At 45.5% G+C, this 12,500-nt stretch overlaps 1 protein-coding gene across 6 annotated transcripts in view; it reads right to left on the reverse strand.

The window, feature by feature from the left end:
• LOC135115982 (uncharacterized) overlaps window positions 1-12,500 on the reverse strand; it is a 124,994-nt gene that overhangs the window by 112,030 nt on the left and 464 nt on the right. For 5 of the 6 annotated variants that reach the window (XM_064033181.1, XM_064033178.1, XM_064033179.1 and 2 more), the window contains exons 1-3: window positions 11,654-12,500; window positions 10,756-10,841; window positions 1,115-1,174 (exon numbers count right to left, since the gene is read on the reverse strand). The exon at window positions 11,654-12,500 is cut by the window's right edge. The gene's annotated coding sequence lies outside the window, so the exon portion shown is untranslated. The remainder of the gene's footprint in view (window positions 1-1,114; window positions 1,175-10,755; window positions 10,842-11,653) is intronic. The other variant, XM_064033177.1, reaches the window with a different exon arrangement.

The raw sequence follows: 12,500 nt of genomic DNA on the forward strand, positions 1-12,500 counted from the left end.
GGGAGAGGAAGAGGGAGAGGGAGGGGGAGGAGAAGGAGTTACAAAAAGTACAAGTTTCAGTGAAGGTGATAGCAATGTACTACCTCTCCCTTCCCCCTCTCCCTCCCGCTCTTTCTGGATGGGTCACACAGATAGGCGGGAATGATGATGAATGAGGAGTGGGTGACGCCTGATATGACGGCCCCGAGGCAATATTAATCACGGCCACCTCAATGACAAACTACGACCACAGAGGCAACGACCTTTGATCTACAGCCTTCTTCATCTCCACACACACACACACACACACACACACACACACACACACAGATGAAGACTCAGGATTAAGATGGCTTCCCAGTTCACGTGTAAATTAACATGGAATAGATTATAGTAAAAAAAAAAGTCTACGTCTTCAAATCTTTCCTGATGAATATAAGACCTACACTATCTACTACCCCCTTCCCCTCCCCCTCACAGCCCCACCACCCCTCCGTGCCCCCTAACCTTCAGCATAGATCGCCCCGGCACAGCGGCGCCTCACAGACGGTACGCGGGACCCTAAGCACCAATAGTACTCGTACAAGCGAGGCAGATTTTCCTCAAACGTCGGGGATATGCATCTCAGGGGAAGAGGAAGAGGGGAGCTTAAAGAGGGGAGGGGAAAGCATGAGGGTTATCTATTCTGCTACATTTCTTCTCCCTTTTTTCCCCTCCGTGATCGCTAGAACGGACGGACTGCCTCGCGTGCTGTCCGGGCGTTCCCTCTGCTGCTGAGATTGTTTTCCGGGTGGTGGTGGTGGTGGTGGTGGTAGTAACGGGAGGAAGTAACGAAGCTGTGAGAAGTCATCAGGCTAACACTTACTGGCTGTTCTTGGTACGTTAGGTTAGGTTAGGTTAGGTTAGGATTTTGTTGGTAGTAATAGTAGTAGTAATAGAAGCAGTAGGTCAACAAACAACTATTATTTACTATCTAATAATAACTACTTGACTGGCAGTACCAATTAGTTTAGGTTAGGATTTTGTTGGTAGTAATAGAAGTAATAGAAGCAGTATGTCAACAAACAACTATTATTTACTATCTAATAATAACTACTTAACTGGCAGTACCAATATCAGAATGAAGAATACTTACAATTAACTCGTACATCAGTCACTCGCCGCCACCACCACTGCCACCATTAATCACGGTCACCTGGAGAAAACAAAGGAAAAACAAACGGTGTGTAAAGTAAATTAATATTCAGGTATAAAGTAATATAAATCCAATGCATGTACGTGATTACAGGTGAGAGAATATGTACTTACCTGTGTGTGTGTGTGTGTGTGTGTGTGTGTGTGTGTGTGTGTGTTATTTCTCTCCACGATAATAGTTTACATATTCTAGAGACAAACCACAAATAAGGTTCATAATATTACTGTGTGTGTGTGTGTGTGTGTGTGTGTGTGTGTGTGTGTGTGTGTGTGTGTGTGTGTGTGTGTGTGTGTGTGTGTGTACGAACCATAACATCACCACAGCCTTCCTGAATAAATAAATTAATACCACACACACACACACACACACACACACACATATATATACTCGTATATTAGATTTGCCGCACGCAGTATATCGAATTTCTACAATAAAGTGGTATTCATAATTAAGCCAAACTGTCCTTCCAGTGAGGCCCAATAAATTCTAGGCCAGATATTCAGTAACGTTCGGGTGATGAAGGCACATGTTTTGCGGCGCGTTTCGGGAGAGAGGGAAAGAGGGAAAGAGGGAAGAGAAACTGGTACATCCAAACTTTCTTTTGACTCGCGGCAGAGAAGATAAGCTCAAATAAACAAAAATAAGGGACAAAATTAATCCCAAGCAAAACAAGTCCGCCATTCTGTTCTCCCCCTCACGATTCATGGAAGTTACAAAGAGTAGCCAAGTGAAGAAGTTCCCGGCTCTTCCCTCGCCTTCATTTCTGCGCCCGCCACTTCTTACGACAATGCGGAGAGAGAAGGCGAAAAAAGAAATAAAAAAATAATGCTCGTGTTTCAAGAAGAATTAAGGCAAGATGAAAAGAGAACAGGAAAAAAGAAAAAAACTCGCATACTACGAAAGAAATTTAATATAATCCTCGTGTTTCAGAAGAATTAAGACGAAATTAAAAGAAAAGAAAGAAAAAATGTCGCATACCCTCCTCCTCCTCCTCCTCCTCCTCCTCCTCCTCCTCCTCCTCCTCCTCCTCCTCCTCCTCCTCCTCCTCCTCGGGGTTCCTCGTCGCTCACAACAGACCCCCGAGGAGACACAGCAAGCGGCCAGGCAGGAACAGCACAAGTTCTTGCCTGGGAAACAAAATGCCGCTCACTTGCGTGTAAATTCTGGGCGAGCAAAAAGCGGCGGCCACTCCAGGCATTAAGTGGAGCGTCGGGCTGAGTTACGGGCAGACGCGGCGAAAGAAGGTGATTTGTAGGGGGCCATTACAACTTTGTGCGAGGCTAAGGACCCGCGAAGAGCCAGGTGGTGATGGTGGTGGTGGTGGTGGTGGTGGTGGTCATGGGAGTGGTGATGTGGAAAGTGATGGAGGATGAGGACATGAAGTGGTGGTGGTAGTAGTAGTGGTGGTGGTGGTGGTGAATGAGGATTTAAACACACCCGTGCTGTCACCATCTACAAACAAGCGTTATCATTATGATTGACACTCCCCTCTGATGGGAAGGCAATGTTTACCAAGCCACACCAACACCAGCTGTAATACAACACCAGCGATACAACCATTACAGCAGGAATAAGGCCTGTACTCAAACCTTCTGCTGTCTCTCTCACGCAAAGACCATTTTCAAAGGCCACAGGGGTGATCAGCCTGGTTCTCAAGAGTGTTTCTCCTATTAATAATAAAGAAATTTTGCTATTCCATCACTACAGCCATAAAAACATCCTTAAAGACACGTGTACCTTAATATAGAGCCCTTGGAAATTAGTGGAGGTTCTCAAGTTGGTTTCTCCTCTTAATAATAAAGAAATCTTGTTAATCCATCACTACACTCCTAAAAACATCCTTAAAGATTCGTGTAACTTAATACAGAGCCTTGGGAAAGTAGCGGGGGTGCTGCACAAGTGTTTCAGAGCACGAATCAAACTTAGCAATGGTAAGGATGAACCGCCCCAGCACACCTTTAGTGAACCGTGTAAGTTACCACCAGACTCCAGTGCAGCAGGTCACCTTTACCCTGGGAGAAGAGGAGCCCAATCTATCCCTCCGTGTTCTCCCCAGGGCCTAATCCAGGGCATCCCCCAGGGCCTCCCGCGGTCCCTTAGCTAACATGTCGGGTGCGTGAATGTACGGGGAGTGGGAACAATTAGCTAGAGATTTGAGAAAAATGTCGTGTTGTCTAGCTAGTAATTAATTAGTAAATAATTAATTAGTAAAGATTAAATGAGCTGCAAGACTGAAACAGCCGTCAGTAAATGTAATTAGTATTATTAAGTAATATGATAATGAAGCGATTTAAAGACAAAACACTTGAATGCCACACTACACGCCCAGAGAGAGAGAGAGAGAGAGAGAGAGAGAGAGAGAGAGAGAGAGAGAGAGAGAGAGAATTACAAAATCCCTCGTTTTCTTTTCGGTATAATCCTGCGAAAACAACAGTAAAATCCAGTATGTTTTGCATTTAATCCCAACTCCAACTCGTGTCCGTTACAGCAACATCTCATCATTAACAACCTTCTTTCATTTATGCCAGGGAGACCGAAGAGCCGAAAAAAGGAAAACTCATTGCCTCTCTTAAAGGTTAGGTTAGGTTGGCTTAGGTTAGGTTAGGTTAGGTTGGGTTGGGTTGGGTTGGGTTGGGTTAGGTTAGCATTGGTTAGGTTAGGTTAGGTTAAGCAGGATAAGAAGCAAGTGACTGACTGCATAATTAATTTGGTGGACTGATTCGGCAGGTTAAGTTAGGCTAAGCAGGATTAGAAGAAACAAGTGACTTACTGCATGATTAATTGATTCGGTGGATTGATTCGGTGGATTGATTCGGTGGATTGACTTGAGAATTACTTTAGAAAGATGGGTAGTTTAGTTTCTGGGATGTTGACCTTCAGTGGGATTGAAGCTCGTGTTGAAAGCTGTTGAAAGATTGATCAAAAGAGAAGCCGCGTCAGACAGGACAAGTTTCGCTAATCCTTCCCAGGTTGTTGCAAAGTTTGTCTAAGTATTGGCGAAAGATTGCCTGCCCTCGCCTTTTTCCATCCTTCATTCGTTTTATCTCTCTCTCTCTCTCTCTCTCTCTCTCTCTCTCTCTCTCTCTCTCTCTCTCTCTCTCTCTCTCTCTCTCTCAATCGTAAACTCAACACAGACAACCTCCTTGGGGTCTAAAGGTCTGCTGCTGCTTGTTCTTCGCGCTCTCGTGTTCTATTCCTTCTTCGTTCTTTCATTTATATCCTAACTTCTTTTCGCCTTACTAGTATTTCCACGCCTGACTGATTTCTTTCTTTCATCCTCGTTTTTACTGTTCTGTTCCTAGTGGTGGTGGTGGTGGTGGTGGTGGTGGTGGTAAATCAGATAGCAGTGTTATGTTCGTGAAAATTAGTGTTTTGCTGCCTTTTTGTTCACTACCTGCTTATCTCTGCTTACCTGTGTGGCTTACACGAGTCATTAATTAGTCCGTGTGCAGGTGTGCAAGAGCTCAGGTGCTATTATTGTTTTTCTCTCTTTTTCATTCCTACATCAAAAGCCGAGGGGTATGAGGTTAAGCAGGGGAGAGCAGGGGGAGGCAGAGGTGAGGAGGGAGAGCAGGAGGTAAGGAGGAATAAATTTCTCGTGTGAATATTCTTTTATACCTGCAGTGGAAGCTAAGGAGGTTAAGTTGGAGTTGGGATATGTTACAAGTAGGTTTGGATAAGTTAGGAATGAATTGTGGCAAGGTGCAATGAGTTAGGGATACACTTGGGTAGGTTAGGGTAAGTTGGAGTAAGTTTGGGTATGTTGCGATCAGTTAAGTTGAATTAGGATTGAAATGAGTGTAAGTTGGATTAATTTAAGTTATGGATAAGTTAGCAGAAAGGAAGGGGGAGTGAATTTCCCAAATAAATATAAAGAAGAAAGAAAAATGTGTGTGTGTGTGTGTGTGTGTGTGTGTGTGTGTGTTGAAAGCAATCATCTTCCCCACTTCAATTTAGCTTGCAAAATATATCAAATTAAAATAGAGAAAAAAATAAATATACACATATATATATACATCCACTCTTGAAATATGATGCTTAATTTATAAAGTTTTTTGCGTTATTATATTCACATCATCGAGGCAATATATTCTGATCCTTTTAATTACATCATCGCAGCTCCGGACAAGTTTGTAATTACTTAGCTAGAGTTCTCAGGCTTACTGCCCCTCCCCCCTTTGTTCCTCCCTCCTCCCACTGCTGTTCCCCTGCCGCTCCCTTCTCCCCCTGCTGTGCCCCTCTCTTCTCCCTCTGCTGTTACCTGCTCTCCCTTGCCCATCCCTCCTCCCTGCTGTCCCCTGCTCTCTCTTGTCCCTCCCTTCTCTCCCTGCTGTCCCCTGCTCTCCCTTGCCCATCCCTCTTCCTGCTGTCCCCTGCTCTCTCTTGCCCATCCCTCCTCCTGCTGTCCCCTGCTCTCTCTTGTCCCTCCCTCCTCCCCCTGCTGTTCCCTGCTCTCCCTTGCCCCTCCCTCCTCCCCCTGCTGTTCCCTGCTCTCCCTTGCCCCTCCCTCCTCCCCCTGCTGTCCCCTGCCCTCCCTTGCCCCTTCCTCCTCCCTTCCTCCCACAATATCCCTTCTTTCTTCCACTTTCCACCCTTGTCCTTCCCTCTTCCTACTCCTCCATTCTCCACTTTCCACCCTTGTCCTTCCCTCTTCCTACTCCTCCATTCTCTCTCTTCTCCCCATGCTTCCCTTCTCTCCCTCCTCCTCTCCTTTCTCTCACTTTGTCCCTCCCTCCCTCCCTCCCTCCCTCCCTCCCTCCCTGTTCCTCTCTCCCATCGTCCCCGGCCACCCTTGCTCTTCCACCTGGCTGCCTCACCTGATTTATCCACCTGTATATCCACACCTGTATGATATTATTATTATATTAGTCACTATGCTGTTTATTCTTTAGCTCATTTGCATATTTCACTTTCAGCATCACCACCACCACTGCTTTCACCACTATTACTATTCTAAATCCAACCATTCCACATTTAACTCAGCTATGTACATCCACATTCACAAAGATCCAACCTTCATTTCTCTCAATATTTACTCGAATAGGTCCATTCACCATTCTATTCATGCACATATTAATGGAAGCTCTGTCTCTGTCTCTCTCTCTCTCTCTCTCTCTCTCTCTCTCTCTCTCTCTCTCTCTCTCTCTCTCTCTCGATCCCGCAACTCGACACATTAACATGACATTCACTAATTGGACACGGCAAACATCGAAACATTCCCAAGCCGCCATCCAAATTTCAAACTTCACCTGAACTTGTAACATTTGCGTGTCTTTTCCTCTCCCGGACAATAGTGGCGAGCTGCGACGCGTGAGGGAGAGAGGGTGAGAGGAGGAGGAGGGAGAGGAATGCGACTGAAACTCTCCCTCCTTAGCTGCGGTTGAGGGAGCTTGGGAAACTTAGGGCAAGGGGGAAAACTTAAAGAGTAGTTCAGAACGTGTCTCAAAGTAATATTAATCCTCAAGGCAAGGGAAAATAACTTGAGTTCTGATTATTTCGTTTCCGTGTGGTTACTTCTACTTGTAGCGTCTAATTGTGTAATTGTTTAAGCATTTAGAATTTATTGCTTTATTTTATTTTCTCATTATTTTTAAGTCAGCAAATCTTTTTTCTTCAATGCATTTCTTCGTATTTTCATTTATTTTTTCGTATTTTCATTTATTTTACTTATCTATTTCCCATTTTACGTTTATTTATTTATTTATCCTTTCAGCACAAGACTGTATTATGTGTAGTTCATTTTACACTCTCCTCTGACCACACACACACACACACACACACACACACACACACACACACACTTCACGCCCCACCAAGCACTGCCTCGCATAATTAACAAGACAGGTGACTCGGCAACACACCTGGAGTGCCACACCTGTCACCTGTCCTTCCACACACCTTGTTCTCACCTCCCTGGAGGGAGAGAGAGAGAGAGAGAGAGAGAGAGAGAGAGAGAGAGAGAGAGAGAGAGAGAGAGAGAGAGAGAGAGAGAGAGAGAGAGAGAGAGAGAGAGAGGGGGGGTCACACAATATACCCCCCAAATGTGTAAATTCAAGACAGGCGTACTTACATATACTTCAACTAAATTTTTCTTTTCTTTGCACTCTCATGGACCGAAATGAATGCATGCACAAAGAACACAGTAAAGGAGAGAGAGGAGAGGAGAGGAGAGGAGAGGAGGATGCTAAGTGTCTTCTCATTATATATTCTGTTTTTCACGGATGTAAGTATAATGCAGGAGGAGGAGGAGGAGGAAGAGGAGGATGAAGGAGTAGAAAGAGAAAAATGAGAAGGTATAATAGAAGGAAGGGAAGAACAAGAAAAAAATTATAGTAGTAGTAGTAACTGTTGTGGTGGTCTCCTTACTGCACTGCGTAACAAACAGCTTCCTTAAGGAGACATGGCGGTGGTGTGGGGGTCTCAGAGGGGTCAGAGGGTGGCAGGGGGAAGAGGGGGAAGAAGGAGCAGAAGGGGCGAAGGGAAAAGGGGAAGAGGGGAGAGTGGGAAGAGGGAGAAGGGGAAGGGGGGTAGAGCGGTGGTGTGGGGGTCTCAGAGGGGTCGGAGGGTGCCAGGGGGAAGAGAGGGGGAAGAGGGAGCAGAAGGGGCGAAGGGAAAAGGGGAAGAGGGGAGAGGGGGAAGTGGGGAGAGGAAGAGGGGTAGAGAGGTCCAGGGAGAGTAGATGGGGCATGACCAGTGGCGCCTAGCTGTCTCCAATCCCACGTGGCTACACACTAACCCCACCAAGACGGTCTCTTTGTCTCCATCAACGCTTCTACTTGTCCATGCCAATACGGGGCAAATTCATCAGAAGGCCTCAGCAATCTGGACTTTTTAAACACTGAGGGTGAAGAAAACTTGCTTGAAGGTAAAGAAGAAATAAATAAATGATAAAGCTTCTATTTGTCTATACTGATCGGAAGTAAATTCATTGGAAAGCCTTCATAATTGGGACTTTTTTTTAACACCGAGGTAAAGAAAAAAATAAAGGTTAAAAAAAATAAAAAAAACAAACCGTTGAAATTAGGAAAAAAAAAGCGTCAATTTGTTTATTCCAATCCAGGACAAATTTATCCGAAAACTTTAATAACCTCCACTTTTTTTAATGCTGAGGGTAAAAATTTTAATCCACAAGACTAAATTAGGCAACTTTTATTTTCTATTTTGGGTAATTGTCTTATTTGGAACGGCATATTGAGCTGGATCTCTCTCTCTCTCTCTCTCTCTCTCTCTCTCTCTCTCTCTCTCTCTCTCTCTCTCTCTCTCTCTCTCTCTCTCTCTCTCTCTCTCTCTCTCTCTCTCTCTCTCTCTCTCTCTCGTACCTTTAACCAGACTCAAAGAATCATAAATAAACAAACAAACAAACAAATACCACAGTTTTGCAGCCTTGACACACCAAAGCCAGCAGGAAGTTACACGAAATTCTATCCAAGGTTACGTCACAATACACAAGTCTTGTAAAATTGCAGTTAAAGCCTGGAATAGTTTAAAGCTTAAGACAGTCTGGCGTGTACAGCTTTGGCACGTGACAGCCTTGTGTTCTTTATAAAAACGCGGCCATCTTGTGCTTGGGAGTCGAACATTATGAAAAAAAAAAGAAAAAAAAAGACCACAAATGCTTTCTTTTAAATCCTTCCCTCTACGGTTCCACTTCCACAAAACAAAGGAAATAATATTTTTCCCCCATTTTCTTCTTACACCATCACATCCTCACTGTTTTTCTTTCTTTCCTTTCTTGTTCATCTCTTGCTCTTTCTTCCCTTCGCAAGTTCTGTTTGTTTATGAAGAGATAGTCGCGGGAGAAGTTTTATTACGAGTCTAAATTCTTTCCAGGGAACAGCAGCGGTTAAACCTGAACTTTGGTAACCCTGAGGCGCTCCTTGTATGCGGGGAACAATGGTTTATGGCTTAATACACCACTAACAGACGAGGCAGGGCTGGATGGGGTAGACAGTCAGTTATAGGACAGCTGGTTATAGACTAAACAACTGGTTACAGAGGTTAGGAAGCCGGAGAGGCAACAACAGCTGGCTACAAGTGAGACAGCCGAAGTTATTGAGACGCCAGATGATAACAGTCTAAAACCCTGAGGAGAGAGAACGACAGGTGGCAACAGGGGACTAATACAGCAGGTTAGAAGCACAGGGCAGCTGAACCAAGGCGAGACAACTCGGTACGAAGATCGAGCAGCAACTTACAGCAACTTGCAGGGACCAGACGGCTGTACCGGCAAAACAGGGAGTTACAGGGGCGAGACAGGCATTTAAGGCGAGGACAGCAAGTTACAGGGGTCAGTCAGCTGTATAACGGCGATACGGAGTTACAGGGGCGAGACAGGCACAACTAAGGCGCGGACACCAAGTGGCCGTAAAGCTGAGAGAGATGAGACCGGGGACAGGGGATGGCTGGCTTAATTCAACCACGACGCTGAGCCGCCCAGCAAAGTTTTCCACCACAAGCTTGCCATTTGAGGAGACGACGAGGCGCCCCACGACCCGGGATGCGCGTAAGGGAGAGAGTAACAGGGAGAAGGGAGTGTGTATTTGTAGCGAGGAACATGAGCTTAAAGTTTAATTTCACTTTTAAACAAGAGGAAAAGTAATTCAAGAAAAGTAAGAAGTGTGAGAAAGGCGAGGAAAGAAGGAAAGAAAACAATACTGAAATTTCTCCCCGCTTTCCAACACGGAATTAGTGGGCTTCTAAATTTCATATTCTCTCTCTGGTACACCGAAAACCTGTATGTGTGTGTGTGTGTGTGTGTGTGTGTGTGTGTGTGTGTGTGTGTCCACGCCTCATTGTCTCCCTGCTTGCTTATTACATATGCATGCGTGTGCGAGTCCAAGAATACGTGCATGCATATTTATGTAAGTATGCGTGTACTATTTACTTATGCATGTATGTATGTACGAGTATGTATGTATGTATGTATGCCTCCCCCTCACGTCCACACATGAGCGCCAGCCAGAGTTGAAGCTTTGCAAAAAAATATTAATAATTAATTATTTGCCGACAGTAATTAAGCGTGAGAGAAAACGCCTCGTCGAGCGTGAGGATAGCGCTCGTGCGTGCGTGAGTGCACACCAGCGAGGGTGCATATTGTCCGTCCGTACGTGCGTGGCGGCAAACAAGCGTACGGAGCGCGTGTTCGTGCAAGACAATGTACATGCATGACAGGCAGCCAGTGCCCAGCCTGTGCATGGCAGGGCGGGGTGCGCGGCATGCGTGCGTGCGTGCGAGACCGCAGCTCAATTTACGCCACAAAAAGTGTCATGCGAGCAGCACGCGGTGACCCACGCCTGCCTGGGGCGAGGCGCGACGCAGTGACCACTCGCAACACTGCCCTCGCCGCCTCGGGAGGCACCACCACCACCTCGCCGCCTGTCAAGACGCGCCACGCCCCACAGGAACAAGACAAGTGACCCACCACCTCACACCACCCACTGCGTGCCTCCTTCCGTCCTTCGCTCTAATATTCTTCCCATTCTACTTCTTATAAACCTTAAATCTATTTATCTATCTATCTCCTCCTCCTCCTCCTCCTCCTCCAGGTTAAACAAAACAAAGGGCACAGCAAGAACACTCACCCTTCTGCTAACGGCGTCTTCAGGAGGAGCAGAAGCGCTGCCGCCGCTCCTTTCCCTTCTGCTTCTGCTGCAAGGACCGCCGTACACTGTAAGGGAATCACAAAGACCAAGAGAGAGAGCGCACACTTGTCAGGCATCCAAAGGTCATGACAGGTGTGAAGTTACACTGGATGCATTTTGTTTTGTTTGTATAAAAGGCTGAGTGTGAAATGTGCAGCTATGCGAGTATTAAAGAAAATTGAAGGTTTTGGATGTACATATGTACACTATTATGCAGATATACAATGCAGTATTTTGCAACTATTCTTTAATAACTACTTTGCTTTAACTGTTGTTCATCTGACTGACTGACTAACCTACACACACACACACACACACACACACACACACACAGCCACACACACACACGTTAACACTGCTTTAATCTATCCTTTTTCCCTTCCTCCCACCTTTTCCTCCTGCCCTTCCTCTCTTTTCCATCTCTCTTCCTCCTCCGCTCTAAATACTCAATGATCTATAAAGGAAACAGGTTCAGGAGGACGAGGCCATCGAGGACGAGGAAGAAAAGGGGACACGATTCCATAAAAAGAGTTCTAAGCTTGAGCGCCTCGCCTTCCGTGTGAAAACTGGCTGTGAAGAGACACGGGGACACGAAACATCGACGCTAAATTTGCACTAATAACAGCCATTGCTTAATTAGGTTAATTGCGCGATAAACTCTGGTAACTCGGATGACCCATTTGTACGTCCTTTGTTGGCGATGGTGGTGGTGATGGGGTGGTGCTGAGGTAATAGGGTAGGCGATGGGTTAAGTTCTGGGCACCCGTTTCGCTATACAAGCCCAGTTTACACTATATACAGGCCTGCGTACGTGTTAGGCTACTTATTAATCCCGTACCTGTGTTTGCAGTGCTGGGAGAGAGCCGTCTGTCAAGTGAGGGCGGGTGGCTGTGCGGGTGTTCACTAAGCCTCGCTTTGCTGCGAGTCTGCGCGCGTCTCGATGTCTCGCGCACCCGGGCAAAGAAACTTGAAACCTACTCGACTCCTGACCACTGCTAGCTAACCTGTTCATTAATCAAAATGACGTAGTATTACATAAGAACATAAGAAATAAGGGAGGCTGCAAGAAACGACCAGGCTTACACGTAGCAGTCCCTGTATGAAACACACTTACCTATTTCCATCTGTTATCCCCATCCATAAACTTGTGTAATCTTCTCTTAAAGCTCTCTAGTGTCCTAGCACTAGCTACATGATTACTGAGTCCGTTCCACTCATCTACCACTCTATTTGAGAACCAATTTTTTCCTATCTCCTTCCTAAACCTAATTTTTTTAAGCTTGAACCCGTTATTTCTTGTTCTACCCTGGTTGCTGATCCTAAGAATTTTGCTTACATCCCCCTTGTTATAACCCTTATACCACTTAAAGACTTCTATCAGGTCCCCTCTTAACCTACGTCTCTCTAGAGAATGTAAATTTAACAGCTTCAACCTCGCCTCGTAAGGAATACTCCTCATGCCCTGTATCCTTTTAGTCATTCTCCTCTGTACTGATTCTAATAGACCTATATCTTTCCTGTAATGTGGGGACCAGAACTGCACATCGTAGTCTAGATGAGGTCTGACCAGCGCCAAGTATAACTTTAATATTACTTCCGGCCTTCTACTTTTAACACTCCTAAAAATTAAACCTAGTACCCTATTTGCCTTGTTTCTGGCTTCTATGCATTGTTTCCCTAGACGG

Source organism: Scylla paramamosain, chromosome 30, assembly GCF_035594125.1.
Source record: "Scylla paramamosain isolate STU-SP2022 chromosome 30, ASM3559412v1, whole genome shotgun sequence".
Lineage (NCBI taxonomy): Eukaryota > Metazoa > Arthropoda > Malacostraca > Decapoda > Portunidae > Scylla > Scylla paramamosain.